At 35.8% G+C, this 25,377-nt stretch overlaps 1 pseudogene; it reads right to left on the bottom strand.

The window, feature by feature from the left end:
• Positions 1-14,080: 14,080 nt before the first annotated feature.
• On the bottom strand, positions 14,081-14,390 carry LOC135277730 (ATP synthase subunit g, mitochondrial-like; annotated as a pseudogene).
• Positions 14,391-25,377: the final 10,987 nt, after the last annotated feature.

The following is a 25,377-nucleotide window of genomic DNA, read 5'->3' as shown; positions in this document are numbered from 1 at the left end:
TAGAGGTTTAAACCATATTTAGGTGCTGTCCTAATGGTTGTATCCATTTTAATTTTCCAGAAGCTGAATTTTGAGCTGAAGGACCTGCTGCCTTGGAACCTGACCTTCTGCTTTAGCTTGGCTGTGGAGAACATTCTTGATTGTGGAGAAATAATTCCTACAAGGAAGCAATTTGTATCCAAGAGCTATCATGTTTCAAATAGCTGAAGAATTTAGTAGAAGAATTTAGCAGTGCTGATCAATTTGGATAAATTTGGAAGAGAAAACAGAGATTTGTAAATTATTATGGGAAACAGAATCTGCAGATTGGTGGGAGGAGGGAAAAGAGACCAGAGGAGGAAGGAGCCATATCCTAAATAAGACAGAGCTTGGTTATGTCCTGGTGGTGCTGTAGGGAGAGAGAAAAATGCACTAAGCTGCTCCAGCGTCCGGCTCCCTCTGGAAAGCACTGTGCTTTAGGGTAAAATAGCCTTGAATGGAAAGCAAGTGGAATTAAAGCCCATCAACCCAGGAGTGCCTGGCTGACAGGTCCAGCCGTAATGGCGAAGAGAGACAGCAGTTGATCTGGAATCAACCGAAACCTGGTTCCAGAGCTTGGTGGGTGCTAACTACAAGGACATACCTAGAGGAAGGAGTCTTTTGCACCCAGAATGGATCTTCAGGAAGGAGCAAGCTCTGATAAGGAGGATGATGAAACATGGGAAACTCTGCAGCCTGAGCAGAGAAACCAACACACTTTATAATCTGATAGGTCAGCCCTGGGAGGGACATAACCCCAGAAATTTTGGGGGGATGTAAACTGGCTTGTATATGTTAGGTCTCCCTAGACTTTTCAGTGTCTAGACAGTGTATCTTGTTAGTATTAGATGTGTTCATTATGGCAGGTGTCTGGAAGTAATTGTCTATTGTCAGTCCTTCTCTCTCTGGTTCCCTTTCCCTCATTAGATTTTGCTGGATAGAGGACTGACTGTAATGCCTATTGTTCCACACTGTTCCATACTTTGCCCACCCAGCTTAATAACTGTACCCCCACCTGCATCTCTACCCTCTAGCAAACTCCCTACCTGGCCCTGTATCTATCCCCTTGGCATTTATCATGATCTAATATTCTATATAATGTACCTATATATTATATTTATAATTTGCTATCCGTCTCCTTCTCCTGGAATGCAAGCCCCATGAGGGTGGAGGATGCTGTCTCTTCTCTTAGTTTTTGTTTCCCGAATGCCTAGAACAGTGCTGAGGGCCTAGGAAGTATTGAGTAGGTAAATATTGCCAAAATTGTTGGGTCTTTCGTTAAATATCTTGGTTAGTGGCATATGTCTGATGGTCCCATCATTCTCCATTCCTTGCAAGTAGAGCAGCAAAGCCAGATTTTAAAATGAGCATAGTCTCTTGTTTCTCTGTGAGTTGGGAGCAAGTACAACAGGATTGGCCTGAAAGGAGAGAGAGAACATAAATTCAGCTGGGACTGACCTGGGACCCAGAAAGACTGAAGCACAACGTAAAGGGCTTTCTGCTCGAGTCGACTCTAATTAGAAAGGCCCAGAATTTCCCTCGGTGTCCAGCTTACAGTTAGGAGACCTTGCATCTAGTTCTATTTCTGTCACAGATGCACTACATGATGTTGAACAGATTACTGTGTTTATTTCATTGTTTATGAGATGAGGGTAATAACGGTTTACCTTTTTGTATTACATAAAGCTTTTTAAGATAACAACATGAGACACAGTAAAATGCTTTAAAGTTGAAGATGCTAAACATTTGTAAACACATTATTATTATTAAAGCTTTTATCTTTAAATCTTTTCCCTAAGATACCATATCCCTATGTGTAGGCTGAGATTTTAAGGCTTGATAGATATTTTTTTTTTAGCTAATATTGTTTGCTTAGTTTCCATAGGAGACATTTCCTGGTTTAGAATATCAATGAGTTTTTATATAATTTTTTTTTTGTATCTTCTTCATTCGGATATGAACTGAGGTTAGTCCACTGGCAATCAGAAACTGATGTTTGGCTATTGAAGATCACCTACTTGGGCTGAGAAAATCCTGAATTTGAAGTGAGGAGTGGGATAAAGGTTGCATGGAGGGCCTGAGGGGGAAGGCTTGGCAGGTACCGAGGAATGAGTTTGGCAGGAACTCGCCCATCAGGTGCATGGGCCATAAAATGAGGCCACGAGGGACGCAGTGTTCCTGATGACAGTGTTAAATCCGTTTCAAATAAAGTGAGCTGTTTGCTTAAACTTTCCTGTGTTCCCTCAGACCTTTGGCGCTGAGAACCAACTCAATATAGAAATTAGCTCACCCAGAGACCCTGGGGCAGAAAGACTCAAAGTACAGACTGTTGTATCAAAATTGTGTTTAGTAACACAAAGGTCTCAGGAAATATTTGCCATGTTGCTTTTTAGAACTTTCTAGTGTGAACAGAATTGCCTCTTGTTTTGTTGCAGCTCTATTATATCTTATCAGTCACATTCTTTTAGCATAACATTTGAAACAAAGTTTTTAACCTGATGAAATACATATGCATTCTGACAAATCTCTGCTCTTTTAATTTTTGTTAAAATTATACAAAGAAAATTGCTTAGCATCCCAAGGAAGCATTGATTATACCTATTCCCATGGTTATTTCATGCTTTATTTTTATTTTTACATGAGCTCTTTTTTGACTACCTTTTCTTCAGTGATGATTGTTTCAAATAAAGCTGTCTGATATAGAGACATGGTTGCTAGGGAGACAGAGTCATGATGGCTGATGTTACCGGGGAAGGTAGAGCGGTGAGTCCCTGATTATAGAAGAGAACCATTTTTCATTCTCCTTGAAAGCGAGTCTTCTTTATATACAGATGACAAGTTCACTAACTCAGTAGAAATAAGACTTCAGAAAGAAATATGAAATTTTAATGTTTCCTCAGAGTGATGTAAACCTAAAGACTTTTTTTTAGGCTGAATGAATGAGTTTACGCCCACTGATCTCTTACTTGGTAGTGAAAATTCTTTCGGAAAAACCAAAATGGTGCAAATCTTTTGGTTTATAAAATTAGGCAAGCTCTCTAAGGCCTTGGTCTCATCATCTGCGTTGGATGAGGAATCTTTGTCTAATATTTATCCTGTCTTCGTATTTGGTTATGTGGAGATCAGTAAATACTTACTGTGATCCGTATGTGCTAGGTATTTTTTTTTTTTTGAAAGAAAGAAAGAAAAATAAGAATGAAGAAGAGGAAGAATAAGGAAGAGAAAGAGAGAGAGAGAATGGGAGTATTGCTTTCTTGCCCAGGCTAGAATGCAGTTTAGTAATGGGTATTGAAAACCTCTTTTATACCAATAATTATACTTAATGATGTAGACAGGAAGGAATAAGGGAAGAAAATAACAAACAAGCAGCTAACCAATATTTCATTTAAACCTATGAAATGCTATGCGATTACTGAGGAGTGATTTACTTCCAATTATGTAGTCACTTTTGGAATAGGTGTGAGGTGGTAATGTGTGTTTTGTGTATTTGAAGTGGAGAGTTCTATAAATGTTTATTAAGTTTACTTGTTCTGGGTCTGAGTTCAAGTCCTGGATGTCCTTGTTAATTTTCTGTCTCATTGATCTTTAGAATCATTAGCTCTTCTTGTTACATTGATCCTTTTGCCATTATGTAATGTCCTTCTTTGCCTCTTTTGATCTTTGTTGCTTTAAAGTCTACTTTATCAGAGGCAAGAATTGCATCTCCTGCTTTTTATTTATTTGTTTATTTTTACTCTCTGTTTGGTTGGTAAATCTTCCTCCTTCTCTTTGTTTTGAGTCTTTGTGTATTGTTGCATGTGAGATGGGTCTGGATGCAGCATACCGATGGGTTTTGACTTTTTATCCAATTAGAATATATATAAGTTTAATACTGCCATTTGATGCTAGCTGGCTGTTTTGCCCATTAGTTGGTGTAAATTTTTCATTGTGTTAATGTTCTTTGCTTTTTGATATATTTTTGGAAAGGATGATATTGGTTGTTCCTTTATATGTATAGTGCTTCTTTCAGAAGCTCTTGTAAAGCAGGCCTGGTGGTGGTGAAGTCTCTAAGTACTTGTTTGTTCACAAAAGATTTAATTTTTCCTTTGCTTGTAAAGCTTAGTTTGGCTGGATATGAAATTCTGGGTTGAAAGTTCTTTTCTTTAAGGATGTTAAATATTGGTCCCCACTCTTTTCTGGCTTGTAGGGTTTCTGCTGAGAGATCTGCTGTAAGTCTGATAGGTTTCCCTTTATGGGTAACCTGACCTTTCTCTCTGGCTGCCCTTAGTATTTTCTCCTTCATTTCAACCCTAATAAATCTGGCGATTTTGTGCCTTGGGGTTGGTCTTCTTGAAGAATATCTTTGTGGTGTTCTCTGTATTACCTGGAGTTGAATATTACCCTGCCTTGCTAGGTTGGGAAAGTTTTCCTGAATGATATCCTGAAGAGTATTTTCCAACTTGGATTCATTCTCTTCGTCACGTTCAGGTACACCTATCAAACGTAAATTAGGTCTTTTCACATAGTCCCATATTTCCTGGAGACTTTGCTCATTCCTTTTTATCCTTTTTTCTCCAATCTTGTCTTCTCATTTCATTTCACTAAGCTGGTCCTCGACATCTGTTATCCTTTCTTCTGCTTGATCAATTCGACTGTTTAAACTTGTGCATACTTCGCAAAGTTCTCGTGTTGTGTTTTTCAGCTCCATCAATTCACTTATATTCCTCTCTAAATTGTCCATTCTCGTTAACATTTCGTCAAACCTTTTTTGAAGGTTCTTAGTTTCTTTGCATTGGGTTAGAACAAGTTCTTTTAATTCACAGAAGTTTCTTATCACCCACCTTTTGAAACCTGCTTCTGTTATTGGAACACACTCGTAATCTATTAAGCCTTGTTCCGTTACTGATGAGGAATTGCGATCCCCTGTAGGGGGAGAGGCATTCTGATTTTGAGTATTCTCTGCCTTTTTAGGCTGGTTTCTTCCCTTCATTATGTATTTATCCCTCTGTCGTCTTTGTAATTACCGACTTTCTAACTAGGTCTCTGAGCGGACGTCCAACTTGTTGATTCCCATCGCTGAAATCTGAGCAATCCACTGCTCCGGCCAAAACAGCGGTGTTAAGATCGATGGTGCTTTTCTGCCTGGGAACCTCCGGACTCTGCACCAAGAACTGCCGCGCTAAGGCACCAGCAAAACCGCTGCGCCGGCCACAAGAGTCACCCTGGCGACCCGTGGGGCTCCTACACTGGGAATCTCTTGGTCCATGAGCAACAAATATTCGTCTGAAAGTGTGGCGTCCTCTTGTTCTCTGTGCTTTCACTGGGAGATACGAGCCTGAGCTGCTAGTGATCAGCCATCTTGGATCTGTCTCCTCTGTGCTAGGTATTTTACTGGGGACTTTTCATACATTTTCTAATTGAATTCCATAATCCCGATGCGAGGTATTGTTATTTCAATAAATGCTAGAAAGGGGTCTATGCAGTGGATCAGGAGGGATCTGAATCCTGTTCAGTGCCACTAAGTTTTTTCCGTTGAAACATCTCTTGTAATTCTATAGCTAATGAAGAATTGAATAAATACACAAATATACCAATTTCCTGTGAGCAACAATAGCACACATACTTTTTCTTTTAGTTTTGAAAGTTCATAAATGATAAAGTTTAATGAAAGAATTGTAGGAGATTATCCTGGGTTTTGAAAAACAAAATGTGCTAAACCTTACTTAAGTTTACCATTGAAAAGCTTGATTGGTTCCTTATTGTTTGGGTCTCCTCTAGAATGGTTTAAAAACCCTCACAATGTAACTCAACCGAAAAGAAAAACTTTCTAGATATCTTGTATACAATATTGTGCTAGAATGAGTAAAACTGTCATGAAGTTCTTTATTTATATAAAGAGTGGGGATATCAGATTATAAGAGGAATGCATTTTCACAGAAATGCGCCTTCAATATTTGAAATTGGCAGTCAATCCTATCACCCTTATATTGACCTTCAATTTTAAATGTGTTCATCTGCAGTACCCTGGAACTCTTCAGTGACATTCTAAGGCCAAAGAGCATCTGCAGCTTCTTCTGAGATAAGAGAGTTTTCAGTTTATAGAATCTGAGCAAAGTACATGGGGTCAACCACTGTCCTTTAAGAAAAGGTTACCACTGTTTTGCTTCATATATGAAGAAGGCATGAGTCAAGCTGAAGAATAAATTGGCACCCCATTAGCCTGAGAAACCACATCTTACAGCCCAGGATATCTTTTAGAAAGCAAAAGTGGATTAAAAAAGAGAAAGAAATGTTCTTGGAGAGCAAGAATTGCTCTTGAGTGCAGGCTGTATGATCTGAGTGAGATTTATTGAGGCAAGTGTCTGGGTTTTCCGAAGTACTGGATAATTTTATGATCAGCATTAGCCACCTATAGCCTGGTCAGTGGAGATATGAGAGAAAGGTTATTTAAGGCTTCTGAAAATGAGCTTATTGCCCCTGGGAATTAGGGTTGAGAGTCTTTTCCAAGCGGTGCTTTTTCCTATGCTGTACTATTTTTTTAAGAAGCAAAAAAGAAAAAAAGTTAGATCCCTTCCTCTGAAATACCTTTTGTTGATTGCTATAAGGGGCAGGAGCTTTGATTAGGTAGACTAGGTCAAGTACAGCAAATGCCACCCTACTTTAGTAGATGTTGCTTAGAAACATAGTGTTTTGGGATCACTACCTTAATGGTTATCTACAAATTTAACACTGCCAATCTCTTATCTCACAGAGGACATGGACAAACTTTTAAATGACTCCAATTTTAGAGTTTGTGACACTGCATTAGACGTAAGCCTTTGCAGCAGACCTGAGTCTTGAACACAGACAGAGATAAGAGATTTATTTGAAAGACAAGACTTGTTTCTCCAACTGCTGGGTGCTCATAAAACATGGCAATCAGTTAGAGCTGTGTGAGTTTTAAACAAGGAAGAAAGAGGAGGTATTCTTCCACACATTTTGTGATTTTTATCTATAAACCAACTTTGAAGGAAAAGCCTTATAGTCACTTGCCATAGTTGTTAAGGGAGGTGTAAATTCCCTACATTGATACAGTGTAGGAATTATATGGTTATGTACACTTCACAAAACATCCAGAAATTAAGCAGGAGGCCTTGTCTATAACTCAATGTGGGCCTTATATAGAACAGAAAATGACACATTCAATTCAATCCCAAGATATCTATTGAATCTATATTTTATGTCAGGCATTGCAGCTGTGACTATGGATTAGCTATGGAGAAAATTCCATCGTTAAAAAAAGAATATTTACTGAATATACTGCTAGTGAGACAGATTGTACAAAACAGAGCAGGATTATTTGACCTTAGTTGCCATGTCAGCCTTTATTACCTATTCTAAAACATACAGAATATTGATGTCCATTACAGCAAAGGACCAAGAGAACTGCATATTTTTAGCTTATTAATCACAAAGATAAATGATTTCATAAACATGTAAAATCTCTGTTCTTTGGACACACACAAATGATTGTTGCTACATTTTTCTTTTCTTTTTATTCTTTTTAAATAGGCAGTAGCTATAATTGATTCAGCACTACTTTAACAGAATAAGTAAAGGTCTATTTGCCTTGCATGATATTAAATTAAATCTGTCTCAGAGATAAACAACTTAAATTTTAATTCTCCACATTCAAGAGTGCATCTGTGCCAATGTTTGACTAATACAAGAGATCTATCTTTCAGACTTTGATTCGATGTTTTGGTCGTCTTTGATTTTAGGCTTTTACTGAAAGCGTGAAATTATCTAATCCTTCCCTTTTCTGGAAAGGTGAGAGTATTGCTTCCAAAAAGCAGTTGTGCAAATATTACTTCAGATTCTCCTACTGAGTTATTTATTTGACCAGTTTATGTCAAGATTTAATCATAAGGCAAATAATATAATATAGCGTTACTTATAGTGTTCTTTCAGTATATTTGATAGGAGTGTAGATTGAGCACAGCATCCAATATATCCTTATAATGAAATTTGTTTCATGTCCTTCCTCACCTATTTGAATCACTTCCATTCCCAAAATAACTGAAAGTGAGGCATTCTTCTAGGATTTCTTTATGAATATAGCTATTTCTTTTTCATTTTTCATATATCAGATGAGCCAGTGGAATGTGACTAGACTACATTTTCCTTTTCAAGCAATTTTTTCTTCTTTATCTCAGCAAATATTCTTGCAGTACTACCTTCTTTATGAAGAGTGTGTGTGTATACATAGAGTTTGTACTATGTAATTAATACAGATACACGTTATGGAGAGAGAAAGGAAGAGCACGTGTGTGTCTATGCATACAGACACACACACACAGAGATGATACTTGACGTAATGAGGTTACATCCTGATAAACTCATTGTAAATTGAAAATATCATAAGGCAAAAACGCATTAAATATACCTAACCTCCTGCACATCATAGCTTAGCATAACCTACCTTAAATATACTCAAAACACTTACATTAGTCTATAGTTAGACAAAACCATTTAACACAATCATTTATGATTTTTTAATAGAATGTTGGATAGCTCACATAATTTATTGAGTATTATACTGCAAGTGAAAAACAGTATGTTGTATGGTTACTCAAGGTGTGATTTCTACTGAATGCCTATCACTTTCACACCACTGTAATGTTGAAAATGGTTAAGTTGAACCATCACAAGTTTGGGAACCATCTGTACATATATGTGGGACACACTCACTTTGCCTCATGAGACAAGGGAGTGCAAGAAAAAAAAATTAGGAACCTATCATTATTTCCGCCATTTGGGTAAGTTTCTGAAGCCTAAAGCTTTCTAAACTTGGGCAAGTTTCTAAACCTTTAAGAACTGCAGTTTCTGTATTTGCAAAATGGAGCTAATTGTATCTACCTATTTTGGGTTTCATGAAGTTTAAATTAATGTGCAAAGGAAATAGATTATGACAAATTATAGAAAAGTGTCAGCCTTTCCTCCTTAATGTTAGTTATTGAGTACATTAGCAGGGTAAAGCAAATTATTCTTTACTGTTTCACACAAAGAGCTGTGAGAAGTGGTAAGACTACATACTACATTTTTAACGTATAAGATTGTCAATCTGAAGAAATAGGATTTAGTACTAGGAGATAATGATAGCATTGTTTCACATGTTTTCTCAGGTGTAACCAAGGTATACTCATTTGAAATTGTCTTAGCCATTGAAACTACTCTCTAGTTTGACAAATTATTTCAGTGAATGGAGTTGGTTTGGAACTTTGTATTTTGTCCCCTGAAAATATTATGTATAACCCAAATGTATATTTTGTCCAATGCAAATACTCAGTTCATAATTATGCCAGGAGGACTTCAGGAAGTTTAAATACAACACAACCCTCAGATGTAGCAGCTCACGTTAATCTGTTAAACATTTATAAGTAGCAAGCATTTGTGGCGGATAGTCTCCAGTGATGGTTACCATATATCCCTCTCTTCCCTGTACATGTCTGCTGCTCTTCCCACCAAGAGATGGAGTCTCATTTCCATCTCCTTGAATATAAGCTGGGCTTGGTGACTAGTGCGGCTAATAAAATGGGGCAGAAATGGTGCTCTGGAGTCTATGAGGCTAGGTTATAAGAAGTTTCAAAGCTACTTTGTTGATCTTTTGGGATATTTCCTCTCAGAACCCATCTGCTGAGCTGTGAGAAATCCACACAAGAAGAAACCATGTGTAGGAGTTCCTGTTGGCAGCCCCAGCTGAGCCATAGTTGGCCACCATTATCTACTGCCAGCCTTGGATGACCAGCCCAGTCAAGGCTGCCTGTGGCTTTTGGACTACAACCACATAAGAAACACCAGTCATGGAGTTAATAATAAATTGTTGTTTTAAGCCACTGAGTTCTGGGATAGTTTATTATATATGATAGAACAGCCTTATAAGCAAATTACATGATGGCTTATACAAACATGTTTATATAAAGATGCAGTATGTGTTATATGAAACCTCAAAATATTAGAGTTTATACCCTTAATAGGCCCAAATTCTGTTTTTCATTTCAATGGGATCAGGTTTCAAAACCATAGTGAATATATGGTGTTAGATTTGAGAGAGAGAATTGAAATACAGCATTTTGGAACTCTAAGCTTCATATACATTCATCCATTCATTTAAATGTTGATTATGTACATATGCAAAGTAATATACCAGGTGCTGTGGGGGATAAAGGGATGAATCAGAAAACTACTAATATTAGCATTTTGGAAGCCCCTCCCTTCTCTCCCTGAAGACAATAAAACACAGCAATCAAATTTCCTGCCGGGTTTTCATTTGGCGTTTTCTCTCTTCCATACTTTTGACCATTTTTTCATGTGATTAGTTTCTTTGAGTGTTTGAAAGTGTAAAAAGGAAAAAAACGGAAGAAAAAGTGGCTAAATACACAATGACATAGTAACCTTAAAACAAACAAATAAACTAGTAAGCAATCTAGAATTTTGATGAAGATCTGTACGTTGTATATGTTTGCTCAAAAAAAAATTGTATTTTTTACCCCATAATCTTGCTTTTCTTTCAGTGAGATTTATATTCATGATCTGGTATAAATGAGAGGATGGATCATAGATTATTTTGTAGCTCAGATGCTTTAGATGTTATAAACTAACTGCTTATTGCTTTCAAGTATTGTCACTTTGCTAAGAGCCTGAACTCTGAAGGGAGAGAGTTCTCTACTTCTGACTCTGACAATTATTATCTTTTTACCTTGGGTAATTTGCAAAACTCACCAAGCCTAAGTTTCATTATCTATAAGTAGAATGTAAAGATGGCATTGGCATCCAAATGCTATTGTGAATATTTGTTGTAATGATGCATGTAAAGTACTTGCAAGGGTTCTAGCACATAGTGAGAGACAGTATTTTTCTGAGGTCACGATCATGCATGATTACATTATATAAAGAAATGGTGATATTAAGACTTCTGTGCAACTTTATTTAGGTTCCGCAGTTAATCACTGGGGGCAATTTAAGAATTATTTAGACCTATTTACTTCTTACAAATGGTTTTAAAATTTAACACAATCTTTTCAAAAGCAGCACAAGCATTCTTAAAATGCAATTCCATGTAGATGGACTACTTGTCTGGTTGAAGTTGGGATGGGGAACAGTCTTACTTTGCACAGTGGTTCTCTTATGACAAAACTCTAATGGCTTAGTGAAGTTCAGTTTAAAAACTACTACATGGGTTGGGCATGGTGGCTCATGCCTGTAATCCAGCGCTTTGGAAGGCTGAGGTGAGTGGATCACTTGAGCTCAGAAGTTCAAGACCAGCCTGGGCAATATGGTAAAACCCTATCTACGAAAAATACAAAAATTAGCCTGGTGTGGTGGCGTGCATCTGTAGTCCCAGCTACTTGGAAGACTGAGGTGGGCGGATCACTTGAGCTGAAGAGGTCGAGGCTGCAGTGAACAGAGATGGCACCACTGCATTCCAGCCTGGGCAACAGAGTGAGACTCTGTCTCAAAAAAAAAGTAATGTATCAATATTGGTTCTTCAATTTGATCAAATGTACCATACTACTGTTAATAATGCAAAATGTTAATAGTAGGGGAAAACTGCAGCGGTTGCAGTGGGCTGAGATGGTGCCATTGCACTTCAGGCTGCGTGACAGAGTGAGAAAAACAATCAAACCGAACTACTACACTAGCCTATTATTTCTCTGTTTGTAGCTCTATTTCTCTAGTCCTGCTTTGCCAAGTGTTTTAAGCATTTTGAACCATGTATTATTTTAAACGTCCTCCGCCCTTCCTTGCCGCCTATCAGTGTTTATGCTACTGTCTCCACCTGCATAAACCTAACCTGTGTTTTTGCTTTTCAGCTATAAACCTCATTGCACCAGCTTGGAGCTGAAAGGATGTCAGGGGAACATCTTTTAAGAAAAGAACCTTAAAATGCATTAGCTTCCTATTACAAATCTTTTATCCCAATTAAAAAATGGAATCAAACATGTTTCACCTTAATTGCTTAAGCAGCCTGAGCTACATGTTCATTGCATAGTTTCAAGTTGTATAATTTGGGGTCTCTCTAAATACATTCTAGGGAAGTTGGTAAAGGCACTACCAGCTGGTGAACACAGATGCTATTTCATTAACATAGTTAGCCAAATCTTGATGAATCCTAATTTATATTTGCTTAAACCAGGAAGTCTAATCTTTTTAAGTTCATTTTCCCAGACTTTCAGAAATCCCCAGTGATGTTTACACATTCATGAAATTTGCCTAGTTGTAGGTCTTATTTCAGTAAGTCCAGTCCAAACACCACAGACCTTGGAGTTGGTCCCTAATTCTTATGTTCCACCCTCAGGCTTGACCACTACTGTCACTAATGAGGCTAGACATCCTTTATATTTGACATGGGCAGCTTGAACCCTGCTTCTGCACCTATAGAGTATAAATGAGAATGTCTCATGTGTACCTGGTTAGAGAGAGGAGCTGAAAGTTCGCTTTAACAAGTGAGTGCTAGATTAGTGGTAAAAGCTCCTTTAATTACAAAAATCAAGTATAAGAATAAAATAGACACCACATTACCTCAAAAGCACAGGCAACAAATGCAAAAATAAACAAATGAGGTTATATTAAATGAAAAAAATTCTGCACAGCAAATCAAGCAAGCAACAAAGTGAAAATACAACCTAAAGAATGGGAGAAAATATTAGTAAAATATTCATCTGACAAGGGGTTAATATCCAGAATATACAATGAACTCAAACATCTCAACAACAACAAAAAAAACCCAAGCAATCCAATTAACTAATGGGCAAAGGATCTGAAGACACAGTTCTCAAAAGAAGACATACAAATGGCTGGTAAATATATGAAAAACATTCTGTTATTTTCAACTTTTATGTTGTATCTCTTATAACTAATATATTGTTGGAATTTTAAAAATATAGCATAATTGTTTTTTGTTTTTTGAAATGGAACATTTAGTGCATATAGATGATGAAATTACTAGTGTTTCAAATTGTTCTGTCTTTTTTATCCTTTCTTGCCTTTTCAGGGTTATGTTTGATTATTCTACTCTTCCCCTTTAGTACTTTGAAAGTTGGACATTATGTTTCCCTTTAGTCACTTTCCCAGAAAGTATAATGTCAATAATTAACACATCAGAAGTTAATGTCAAAAGATACCTTTACCTCTTTCCTAAGCAATACAAATCCTAAAATACTTTAATCCCATTACTCTTCTTTTGTTCTATGTTATTTTGCTATGCATCTTAATTTTATTTTTATCCTCAATAATACATTATGATTGTTAATGGTTTTGTATAGTAAAAATTCATTTATGTTTGCTCAAATATTTTCTAATTTCATTGCTGTTTTATTTTTTCTTGCTTTCTGACACTCCACTGGGATCATTTTTATTTTATCTGAAGAATGTCATCTAGAATTTTATTTGTAAAGATCTGTTAGTGGCAAACTTTATTAATTTTTATTTGCAAGAAAAATCTATTATTTCCTCATTTTGAAAAAATGTATTTTCTTTGGATACAGAATTCTAGATTGAAAGTCCATTTTTTCAGCCCATTGAAAGTATCATTCCATTATGTTTTGGTTTTACTAATGTTCTTGAAAAGTTAGCTGTCAGTCTAATTGTTGATCTTTTGAAAGTAATCTTTTGTTTTTCTCTGGCTTCTTTAACATCTTCTCTTTGTCTTTAGTGTTCTGCTTCTTTACTATAATGTGCCATTTCTCCTGGGAGGGGATATATTAGGTTTCTTTAATTTAAAGATTGATGTCTCTTATTACTTCTAGAATATTTTCAGCCATTATCTTCCCAAATATTGCCTCTACCTCATTCACTCTTACTTCTCCTTCTGGAGCTCTGATAAAAAATTTGTTATACATGCTAACGCTAACTCTATCCTCAATTTTTCTTAACTTTGCTTTGTCTACCCCTCAACCCCATTTATTTATTTCTTTATGTTGCTTAGGAGAGTTTCTTTTCTTTTCCTTTTTGACACATTTTATTCAGATAGCAATCTGATTACACATGGTCCAAGAACACTCAAATAATATATCACATATAATTAAATGTTAAAGTGTTGTCTTCAAACATTGTAGCCAAGGATGCCACACTTGCCTCTGATCTCTCCAATATAAAAGCACATCCACACCTCAGTGACCACCAAACTATTCAGCACAGCTTCCTTAACTGTAAGCTGTTTGAAACTAACAGTTTGAGTACTACTGACTATTTTTTAAAGCTCTGAATAGCTGTAGGGATATCAGCAGGGGGTGGAGGAATCAGCTCAACCTTGGTGTATACCAAAATTTGGCCAAACAAGGCTTCAAATAAGTCACAGCAGCATTCACCAGTGTTGAGGCCTTCACTGCAAGGTTATGAACAAATTGGGCCATCATTCTAGGATGAAAAGTTTGTCACCCCAAATGACCAGCTGTATCACTTTCTTCTAATCTATTTTACACTGCTTAATTTTCTCCTCAGCTGTGTTTAATCTGCTCACAAACACATCAACTGAGTTTTAAAATGCAGATAAAAATATTTTTTAAAATTCTGGAATATCTGCTTTATCCTTTCTCAGATTTGTTGGGTTACTTTTTATAACCCCCTATATATATATATATATATAAAATTTAATATATATATAATTTAATATATATAAATAATTATATATAATATATTATTATAATTACATATAATAATATATAATATATATAAAATGATATATATAAATAATAATATATATTTAAATTATGTATATATATACAAATTCTTCTCTTTAATACATATTTTATACTATATACCTAATTTATATTTTATATTTTATATATTATTTTATGTTTTATATAAAATATAAAAGTTATATTCATATTATATATTATAATATATAAAATATAAAATTATAATATATACCTAATTATAAATTATAATTTATAATTTATAGTATATACCTAATATATACCTAATATTATACTTAAGATATATATATTATAATATATATAATAATTATATATATTATATATATATTATATATGTATAATATATAAAATATATATAATATATAATTATATAATAATTATAATATATATAATATATATTATATATTTTATATATAAAGAAATATCTTATATAATATGTATAATTATATATAATATATAATATAAAAAATTATATAATATATTATATATAATTATATAATATATATTATATATAATTATATATTATATAGATTATATAATTATATATATAATTATACATTAAATTATATATATAATTACAGTCACCTCAAAATCCAAGAGAAACACATCAAGCTGTGTAATGAACTTTCATTTTATTTTAGTCCTATAGCAACAATGGGCCTAACCATTCTACAGGGTTGGGCCTCTGAGGGACGTTTGTCTCCCTGTCTTGTGGACATCCTGCCTCTCTACATGTGTTTCTTTTTGGAGTATTTAACGAAGGGCTTGAAGGGAGAAAAAATGCTACTGTACTCCCTTTGAAGTTGACTACTTTTCTCTCTTAAAGATGCTCTTTAATCAACTTTTGAACTTTAGACTTCACTTAAATAGGTTAGAGGTGGGTGGTGGGAGTTGATAACTGCTGGACCAGTTCTGCTCTCTTTTCGGAATCCTTCATGAATAGGTCTAACATCTCTCTTTAGAATACGGGTTATTTATAACCCATTGTTCTCAGTTTTGGGGTTTCAGCCAAAATTCTAAGACAACAGGAAGAATTCCATTCAAATTCCTGTTTATATATATATTTATATATGCATACACACACACACACACACAATTGATGTCACATTGCTTATGATATAATTTTTAACCCCTTTATACTCGTAATCATATCATTTATCTTTTCAAAAATATCATATTAAGTCTATAGTTACATATTATTTTATTACATGAAAGTATCATAATTTATTTCCCTTTTGCTTGTTTAAAATATTCATTTTAACAATTTGATTGTAATGGTAATACACACTCATTACAGATATTTGGAAAAATACAGAAAAGTGCAAAGAAGATAACGACAATAATTTATAACCCTATGAAAAATAACTACTTGCATTTTGCTATGTTTCCTTCTGGATTTTCTCCTCCTCAATAAATATAGAGCAATAAATACAGATGTAGATATCAAGATAGTTTAATGTATATATGTAAGAGTATATATGCATGTAAAGCACATTTAACTGCATTAATACTTTGTCTTACCATATATCTCCATTTAAAAATAAATGAGATTCCTACTGTATATAGTTTTGTGTCCTGCTTTTAATTTCTGTTACATTTTGATCTTTCTTCTTTTGATCTTTCTTTGATTTTTCTTCATATTTGAGGAACTGTCTTAATAAACTAACTTTTTATTATTATAAAATAATATGTATCAATTATAAAAAAGCTTAGGAGATACAGATTGGCAAAAAATATTAACTTTTTGGCATTTATCCACTCTGAATCTATCAAATAGTCTTTGGATAGAAATGAGATCACAATAATATCAACACCCAGATCTCACTAGCTAAAGAACACGAGACTTCTGCAAAGTTCTCTTTCCTATTCCTGCTCACTCTGAATATTTATAGGCATTCCTCACATTGGAACATTGATAGATTTCACTTGCATTACTCACTCATCTATTGCTAGCAACTGTCTGGTGCACTGTTGCAATGAGAGGTCCTAATAAGCCATCTTCCTCCAGAGACATTGTGGGGTGGAGACAGTATTGGCTGCCATTATTCTTTAGGATCCAGAACCACTAATTTTCTCCAGCTGGGACCCTCATCCAGTTCGTTTTACCAAGGTATTTCTCTCCTTAGGGTTCTCTCAGGGACCCATAGTCCTTCCCTGAAATCTGAACTTTGGATTATCACCCTTTCACCTCCTGTAGTCTGAGAGTTATATCTGTACCTGTGTGCAACCCAATTGTAGACACAGTTCAAAATATACCCCTTCCCAGAGGTGACTCTGCTCTGTGGTAATTCACCAGAAGTTGTTAAGAGAGGGGTTGGCACAGACAGTACTTTATTACACACACAAACACCCACATACACTTAGAATTATGGGAGAATTTTAATAATATGCATAATATTTATACCATGTATTTTTCTGAATGTGTTTATTATAAAATATCATATCTTTAAATATTTTTATATGTAGAGTGTATATGGCAGTTTTACAGATATACCACAGATCCTTCTATACTCCTCCGCCTGAGAGGTGAAGCTTAGTTATCCTTCCCTTCAACATGAGCTGGACTTAGTGGCTTACTTCTAGTGGTAGGATGTCACTTCTAATATTAGATTATAAAAGGCTGTACTTGTATCTTAAGCATGTCCTCTCTCTCTTTTTCTTTCCTCTCTGGGGAAAGGAAGATTGTGAGCAGTCCTAGGGAAAGGTCCATATGATGAAGAAATAAAGCCTTTTGTAATCTTCGTGGGTGTAGAAGAGGTTCCCTCAGCTTCAGTCATGTCTCCAGGGACTGTAGCCTTGAACAACCACTTGACTGTAATTTCGTAAGAGACCGTGTACAAGAAACACCCAGGCAAGCTATTCCCAGATTCTTGACTTGAAACTAGGGGAGAAGAAATATTTGTTGTTTTAAGCTGCTTAGCTCTAGAATAACTAGTTTTCCAGTGACAGATCACTAATATAGGATAGACAGATGTAAATGATAAAGAAGGTATCAATTATAAATCTGTATCCTTCTACGCAACTTGTAACATGCTTTTCCACTCAGTACATTATGAACACTTTCATTTCATTAAGTTTATCCTGCAATGTTCTTTCAAAATGAGTACTAGTATTCTGTGGTACAAATATAATAACGTTCACTGGACCCCAATACCATATTTCGGATGCTCGTCAACTTACAATTATTGTTCTTATTAACAGTACTGTGATGAACATTAATAACTCTATGGGCAGTATTTTTAGTTGTAAGTAACAAAAACATATTCCTGGCCAATTTAAACAGCAAAAAGATTTATTTAAAAGATATTATATAGAAAATTTCCTCAATTTAACAAGTGAAAAACCCTGAAAAACAAAAGAAAATGTATTAGGAAATGGAAAAAGAACATACTATATGGCTCTATGGGGTCTAAAGAGGTGTGGAAAGCATCAAAATAGTGTTACAGAATCTGTCCGAAGAGGAAAACGCATCCACCTCAAACCCTTAAATGCTGATTCCACACCACCCACACTCAGTGGTCATAGCAGCACCACTGCTGCAATTGCCTCAGGAACTGTTCTTGTTTAAGACATCATGATTGCCAGAGAGGATTCTCTTGGTCCTGTTTCTTTCTGATACTACCTCCTGAGTTTAAGGTTGGCGAGTATGACTGGTGGAGCCTTTGTCACAGGTTCATGCCCTGCAAGGGAGAAGGGAAAAGCGAGAACTTGGCGGTTTTCATTTCTATAGTGAGAGATAGGTTGTGTCTCTCACTAAGAAGGCTGTTTGGATACTGAGAAGTGAAGAAGAGTGCCAGATGTCTGCTGAAATCCATTTTGGAGTGTGTAACATCAACTCAAACTGTTTTTTCAATATTTTTTTAAAGAAACTTCTCCATGCAACGTAATCAACTAACATGCATATATAAAAAATGCATTTGCCTCCTCCCTCTAAGGGGAGCAACACAAAATCTTGTTCATCCCCAGATCCTGACAAACTCATTCTTCTTCTAGTTAATTTGTAATCCGTTTTAATCCTGTGGGCCAAACTGAAAAGCTGTTCAGCACCAACATGTCCTACATAAAATAGTAAGAAAAAAGGATTGGAAAGAAGAAAGAAGTTAACTAAATATATAAACATAAGAAAGGAAGAAAACACAAGTTGTTGCAATCCTATTTTCTGTAACTGTTCATGAGCCTGAAGTTGATAAGTATAACTTTTTTGCTGTATTACTCCTTTCATGTATCTATTTTTTCTATTCCACTGGCACCTCAACTCTTCAAGATTATTTATCTGATGGAGTGTCACAAGGGTTCATTCTTGACGAACCTTAACCTTTGGTTGTCTTTCCTACGCAGATGCTGTGGTCTCTCAGTTAATTTTGTCAATGAACATGTTGGTACCTAGAAGCATCTCAGGGCATTCTTTGAGTTCCATCCACATTTCCTACTTTCTTAGTTGTGTAGCAGTACTTCTAATCTCTTTTAACAGTCAGGATCCATCTCAAAAGTCAACACCCACATCCCTTTTATTCCCCTATTCACTTAGATGTATAAAGATCCTGAACTGGCCAGGTGGCATTGCCCACTTACTAATTCCAAGTTCCATTTTTGTACTAAATGTCTCTGATATAAGCATTCCTGCTTTGGCTACCAAGACCACCAAGGGAACCGCACCAGAGTTTCATAGATGGAAAGCTGGATTTTTTTTAGTGCCTGTATTTTGGGTAGAACCTTCTGTAATCCAGGATTTGTCCCTTTTCAGTCAATTGATTGTAGAAGCTCTTTATGACACCTTAAGTAAGAATAGAGGAAGGGATGGCAATGAGCCTCCAAACTTAACTTGTGTTTAATCAAGTTCAGTTCTGTGTGCTCATATCTATTTGGTAAGGCAACCCTTGGGGCACACCCGACTTTATAGACAAGTGGATTATATATCAGACTTGTAATGTGGAGTTCCAGGGTCCATGGTCATATGTTTTCTTGTAAACAGGTACCAGGGAGAAGCCAGGATCTGTTATTCGAAATAAGCACGGCACTTGAGAAAGTGGTAAAGATCCTGCCCACAAAGATTTATGGTTTCTGCTATGATTCTCCTAATACAGCTGGCTGCCAACACAACCACTGGAATATCACTGGGTTTTCTGGGCAGAAGGCAAAGTAGTTGAGCTGCTTCCAGTACACCCTGATCAGCTGAAGCACCTTCTCTTCCTCTGGGCCCTTACTTAATACTGGCGCCTGTTAGCATATTTCATAACTGCTCAGATGGTATATGCAAAATGGTTATATTTTCTCTCCTGAAACTAAAATGCTCCAAGTGTTGTGCCCTTCTGTAGTGGGCACAAATTACTCCACCATGTCATTCCCTTTGAATGTGAGAGACCAAGTCCCCCTAAAAATATCTTTTAGAGAAGTTAATATTAGGTGTCTATATTTTTGTGGTTTTATCTCCAATCTTCTGGTAGATGTAAATTTTACCCAGGCACGTTTTACTTAAGACTTTTATTGCTTTCCATTCTTTACAGCTTACGGTTATATTATTAACAAAATGAACAAGAATAATGTTTGTAGGATGTTAAGACAATCTACTTCTCTAAAGGTAATTCAGCTGATCTCTTATCAAGACTCATAAGAAGTGAACTTTCCCAAATGTAGGAAATCTCAAGAGAGTGACTCATGTCTGTCACAATCATGAACAATTCTGATTAGGTCTGAACTTACAATCAGGGAGAAGTAACAACTCAAAGCACTTACTGGTTTGAAGGAAACTGAGCAATTCAAGTATAGGCGTACGTCAGGGGTAGTGCAGGCTTGGCCCCAAACCACCCTAATAAAGTGAATATCTCAATAAAGTGAGTCATAAGAATTTTCTGGTTTCTCAGTGCATATAAAAGTTATATTTACACTAAACTGTAGTCTATGAAGTATTTGATAGCATTATGTCTAAAAATGTACAAGTCTTAAACAAAAATACTTTCTTGCTTAAAAATAGCAATGATCACCTAGACTTCAACAAGTTGTAATCTTTTTGCTAGTGAAGAGTTTTGCCTTGAGGTTGATTGATGGCTACTGGCTGATCAGGGTGGTGATTACTGATAATGGCAGTGATGGGGGTGGTTGTAGCAATTTGTTAAGATAAGGCAACAGTGAAGTTTGCTGCATTGATTGACTCTTCCCGTCCAGAAAGATCTCTCTGTAACATGTGACACTGTTTGATGACATCTTACTCTCATAAAACTTTTTTCAGGCCGGGCACGGTGGCTCAAGCCTGTAATCCCAGCACTTTGGGAGGCCGAGGCGGGTGGATCACGAGGTCAAGAGATCGAGACCATCCTGGTCAACATGGTGAAACCCCGTCTCTACTAATACAAAAAATTAGCTGGGCATGGTGGCGCGTGCCTGTAATCCCAGCTACTCAGGAGGCTGAGGCAGGAGAATTGCCTGAACCCAGGAGGCGGAGGTTGCAGTGAGCCGAGATCGCGCCATTGCACTCCTGCCTGGGTAACAAGAGCGAAACTCCGCCCCAAAAAAAAAAAAAAAAAAAAAAACTTTTTTCAAAATTGGAGTCAATCCTCTAAAATCCAGACACTCCTGCATCAACTACGTTTATGCAATATTAAATCCTTTGTCATCATTTCAACAGTATTCACAGCATCTTCATTAGGAGTAGATTTATTCTCCAGAAACTATTTTCTTTGCTCATCCGAAGAGGAAACTCCTCAGTCATTCAAGTTTTATCATGATATTGCAGCAATTCATTCACATCTTCAGGATCCACTTCTAATTCTAGTTCTCGTGCTATTTCCACCCCATCCACAGTGACCTCCTTCACTAAATTCATGAACCCCTCAAAATCATCCACAAGGGTTGGAATCAACTTCTTACAAATTCCTGTTAATGTTGATATTTTGACTTCTTCCTACGCATCATGAATGTTCTTCATGGATCTAGAATGGTGAATCCTTTCCAGAGGGTTTTCAATTTACTTTGCCTTGATCCATCAGAGGGATCACTATCTATGGCAGCTCTAGCCTTACAAGATGTATTTCTTAAATAATAAGACATGAAAGTCAAATTACTCCTTTATCCATGGGCTGCAGAATGAATGTTATGTTAGCAGACATGAAAACAACATGGATCTGCTTTTATATCTCTGTCAGAGCTCTTGGGTAACTAGATGTATTGTCAGCAAACAGTAGTATTTTGAAATGAATTTTTTTTTTCCTGAACAGTAGGTCTCATTGGTGGGTTTAAAATATTCAGCAAACCATGCTTTAAACAGATGTGCTGTCATATGGGCTTTGTTATTCCATTTCCAGAGCATAGGCAGAATAGATTTAGCATCATTATTAAGGGCCTTAGGATTTTTAGGATGATAAATGAACATTGGCTACAAATTCAAGACATCAGCTACATCAACCTTTAATGAGTCAGCCTGTCCTTTGACACTTTGAAACTAGGCATTGACTTCTCTTTTCTAGCTAGGAAAAGTTATAGATGGTATCTTTTTCCAATACAAGGCTGTTTTGGGCACACTGAAAATCTGTTGTTTAGTGTAGCTACCTTCATCAATTATCTTAGCTAGAGCTTCTAGATAACTTGCTTTACCTTGCACCCTTAGGTTACAGAGACTTTTTTTAAACCTGATGAATTGACCTCGGCTAGCTTCAAACCTTTCTTCTGCAGCTTCCTCCCTCTCTCAGGCTTCAAAGAACCTAAACGAGTTAGAACCTTACTTTGGATTAGGCTTTGGCTTAAGAGGGTGTTGTGGCTGGTTTGATCTTCTATACAGACCAAACCTTCTCCATATCAGCAGTAAGGCTTTTCACTTTCTTAACATTCATATATTCACTGGAGTTGCACTTTTAATGTCCTTCAAAAACTTTTCCTTTGCAAACACATCTTGGCTAACTGGTGCAAGAGGTCTAGCTTTCACTCGATCTCAGCTTTCTACATGCCATCTTCACTAAGCTTAATCATGTTTAGCTTTTGTTTTAAACTGAGAGATGTGGAATTTCTTTCACTTCAGCACTTAGTGGCCATTGTGGGGTTAAGTGGTCTCATTTCAATATTTTTGTGTCTCAAAGAATAGGAAAGCCTGAGGAGATGAAGAGAGATGAGAGAATGGACAGCTGGTGGAGTGGTGAGAACACACATGACATTTATCAATTAAATTTGCCATTTTTGCAGACAGATTCAAACTTTTGGAATAACACTAGGTTCCCAGAGCCATTTGTCCTGGGGAAGATGTGGATATAGGAGTGCAAGAGACACCCACTGCATTGAACCTATCATGCTTTTGATTCTTCGTTAACGATGGAAAGGGAGCACAGTTCCAACATACTTAATTTCTTGTTTGGGCAAAGGTGGGAAAAGGGTACTAGATTTGTCAGTTTGTTCATCCATTTAAAAAAACTCCCTCTTTATTTTTTTAAAAATTAAGCAAATCCACTATCTCTTTAAAAAAAGTTTGCCCAACACAGTCATTTGCTGTTTCATTATCTTCCTTTATTCACATTTCCCTGGCTGAAGGTGTTCTAAGGGTAATTACATAGCATGAATTTGAACAATTAACAAATACTACCCAAGGTATACCATATTTAAAATATGTTTAATTCCAGTTGTCTTAGTTTGGGCAGCTATAGCAGACCACCACAGACTGGGGGGCTTAAACAACAGACATTTATTTCTCACAGTTCTGAAATGTAAGGAGTTCAAGATAAGGGCTCTGGCAAGCTCAGTGTCTGGTGAGGACACTCTTCCTATTTTGCAGGCAGTTGTCTTCTTACTGTATTCTCACGTGGCACTTCTTATGAGGGCATTCATCTCTCTTCTTCTTCTTCTTCTTTGTTTTTTTTTTGTTCTGAGGCAGGGTCTTGCTCTGTCACCCAGGCTGGAGTGCAGTGGAGTGATCATAGCTCACTGCAGCCTTGATCTCCTAGGCTCAAGCAATCCTCCCGCCTCAGCCTCCCAAGTAGCTGGGATTATAGGTGCATACCAATACACCCAGCTAATTTTTAAAAGTTTTTGTAGAGATGGGGTCTCCCCATGTTGCCCAGGCTGGATCTCAAATTCTTGGGCTTGCCTCAGCTTCCCAAAGTGTTGGGATTATAGGCATAGCCATCATCCTCAATCTCATGTCTCTTTTTTAAGGGCACTAATCCTATTCATGAGGGCTCCACCCTCATGACCTACCTTCCACAGGTCCCACCTCCAAATACCATTACATCGGACATTAGACTTCAACATATGAATTTTAGAAGGGAACACAAATATTTAGTGATAGCATCAATGAGCAGTAAATATCACTACAGGGCACCTGTATTTCAGGTTTTAAGGAATATCTTATAGGTAAGTGTCAGATCACTTTATATTAATTTTATAGATATGTAGCTGTGCATTTCCATGATTATTTCTGGGTAAATTGTTACAAGTGAAATTGCTGGGTCTAAGTGGACACATATTCATAAGGAGCTGGAGCAAACTTGTTACCCAGGAGAAGATGAATTTATTTATAATTTTATCAACAGTGTATAAAAAGCCAATTTCTTCACACCTTTGCTAAACTTAGGTATTACAAATAAATAATCTTTGCCAAGATGTTATTTCCTTATTTTTTAAATGTACATTTCATTAATAGTGAAATCACATACGCCATTTTTAAATTGAATTTTTTTGTCTTATTGATTTCTAAGAATTTTTATAAAATAAGAATATTAAACATTTACTTGGCATTTATGTTTAAAATATTTTCTTCAGTTTTAATATAGCTTTAGTTAGAAAAACTATGTTTTAAATATATGTATAATAAATATATCCGTATTTTCCTTAATACTTTTTGCCTGGATGAGTTGATGGCATGTGTAGAAAACTTTTATCTATGCTAAATCTGTGTAAATGTTCCCCTATAATAATAAAACATCTTGTTTTATTACTTTAATGTAAATTCTTAGCCAATCTGCAACATGTTTGGGGATATGGTTTGAGAATAGCAATTCAATTTTTCACCCAAATAATAGGTTGACTTTCCCAATTCCATTGATTAAACGAATTCTTTTTCTCCACTAATTTGAAGCATCATTTTATCCCATATTGAATTCTTATGTGTGTTAGCACTTGGCCTGTTTGCAAGCACACTTTCCTGTTTGATTTAATTCTATGCTTCTACACTGTTTTGATTATTTAAGATGTTAAAAACATTTTATACAATATATTCAGTTCTTAATTTGACTTTTTAATTCAGTTAGTGATAACATTGTTTTTGAGCAATACAATTTCTAAAATAGCTCCGTTTGTCAAAACTACTTAATCTGAATGCTTATTTTTGGGATATTGCTATAAATTGTTTTGAATTGGTATTATATTCCTATTTCAAACATTTATTTATGGCATTTTCATTCATCTCCTATAACTATATTAGGAATTGTTATTTAGTTTTAAGTATGTTTAAGCAGTTTCAAGGCTCTATCTTGCCCCAACAGATATCATATTCTGCATTCTAGTGGTAAAGACCTCTAGATTTTTATTCTTTTCTTAGCAAGCTCACATTAGACTTAGAAGAATATTTTATTTTGCAAAGAATCCATAAGTAATTTTCTTTATTAGGTCTTGCACAGACACACACATGAACATAAATGCACAGTTGTATGTATATCTAAAGCTCTTATCTATTGTTAGTATACAAATTCATGTCTTAGCTGGGTAT

This window comes from Aotus nancymaae, unplaced genomic scaffold (genome assembly GCF_030222135.1).
Source record: "Aotus nancymaae isolate 86718 unplaced genomic scaffold, 86718_ANA_hifiasm-v0.15.2.pri h1tg000033l, whole genome shotgun sequence".
NCBI classification, from domain to species: domain Eukaryota; kingdom Metazoa; phylum Chordata; class Mammalia; order Primates; family Aotidae; genus Aotus; species Aotus nancymaae.
This window is presented reverse-complemented; position numbering and strand designations above follow the sequence as displayed.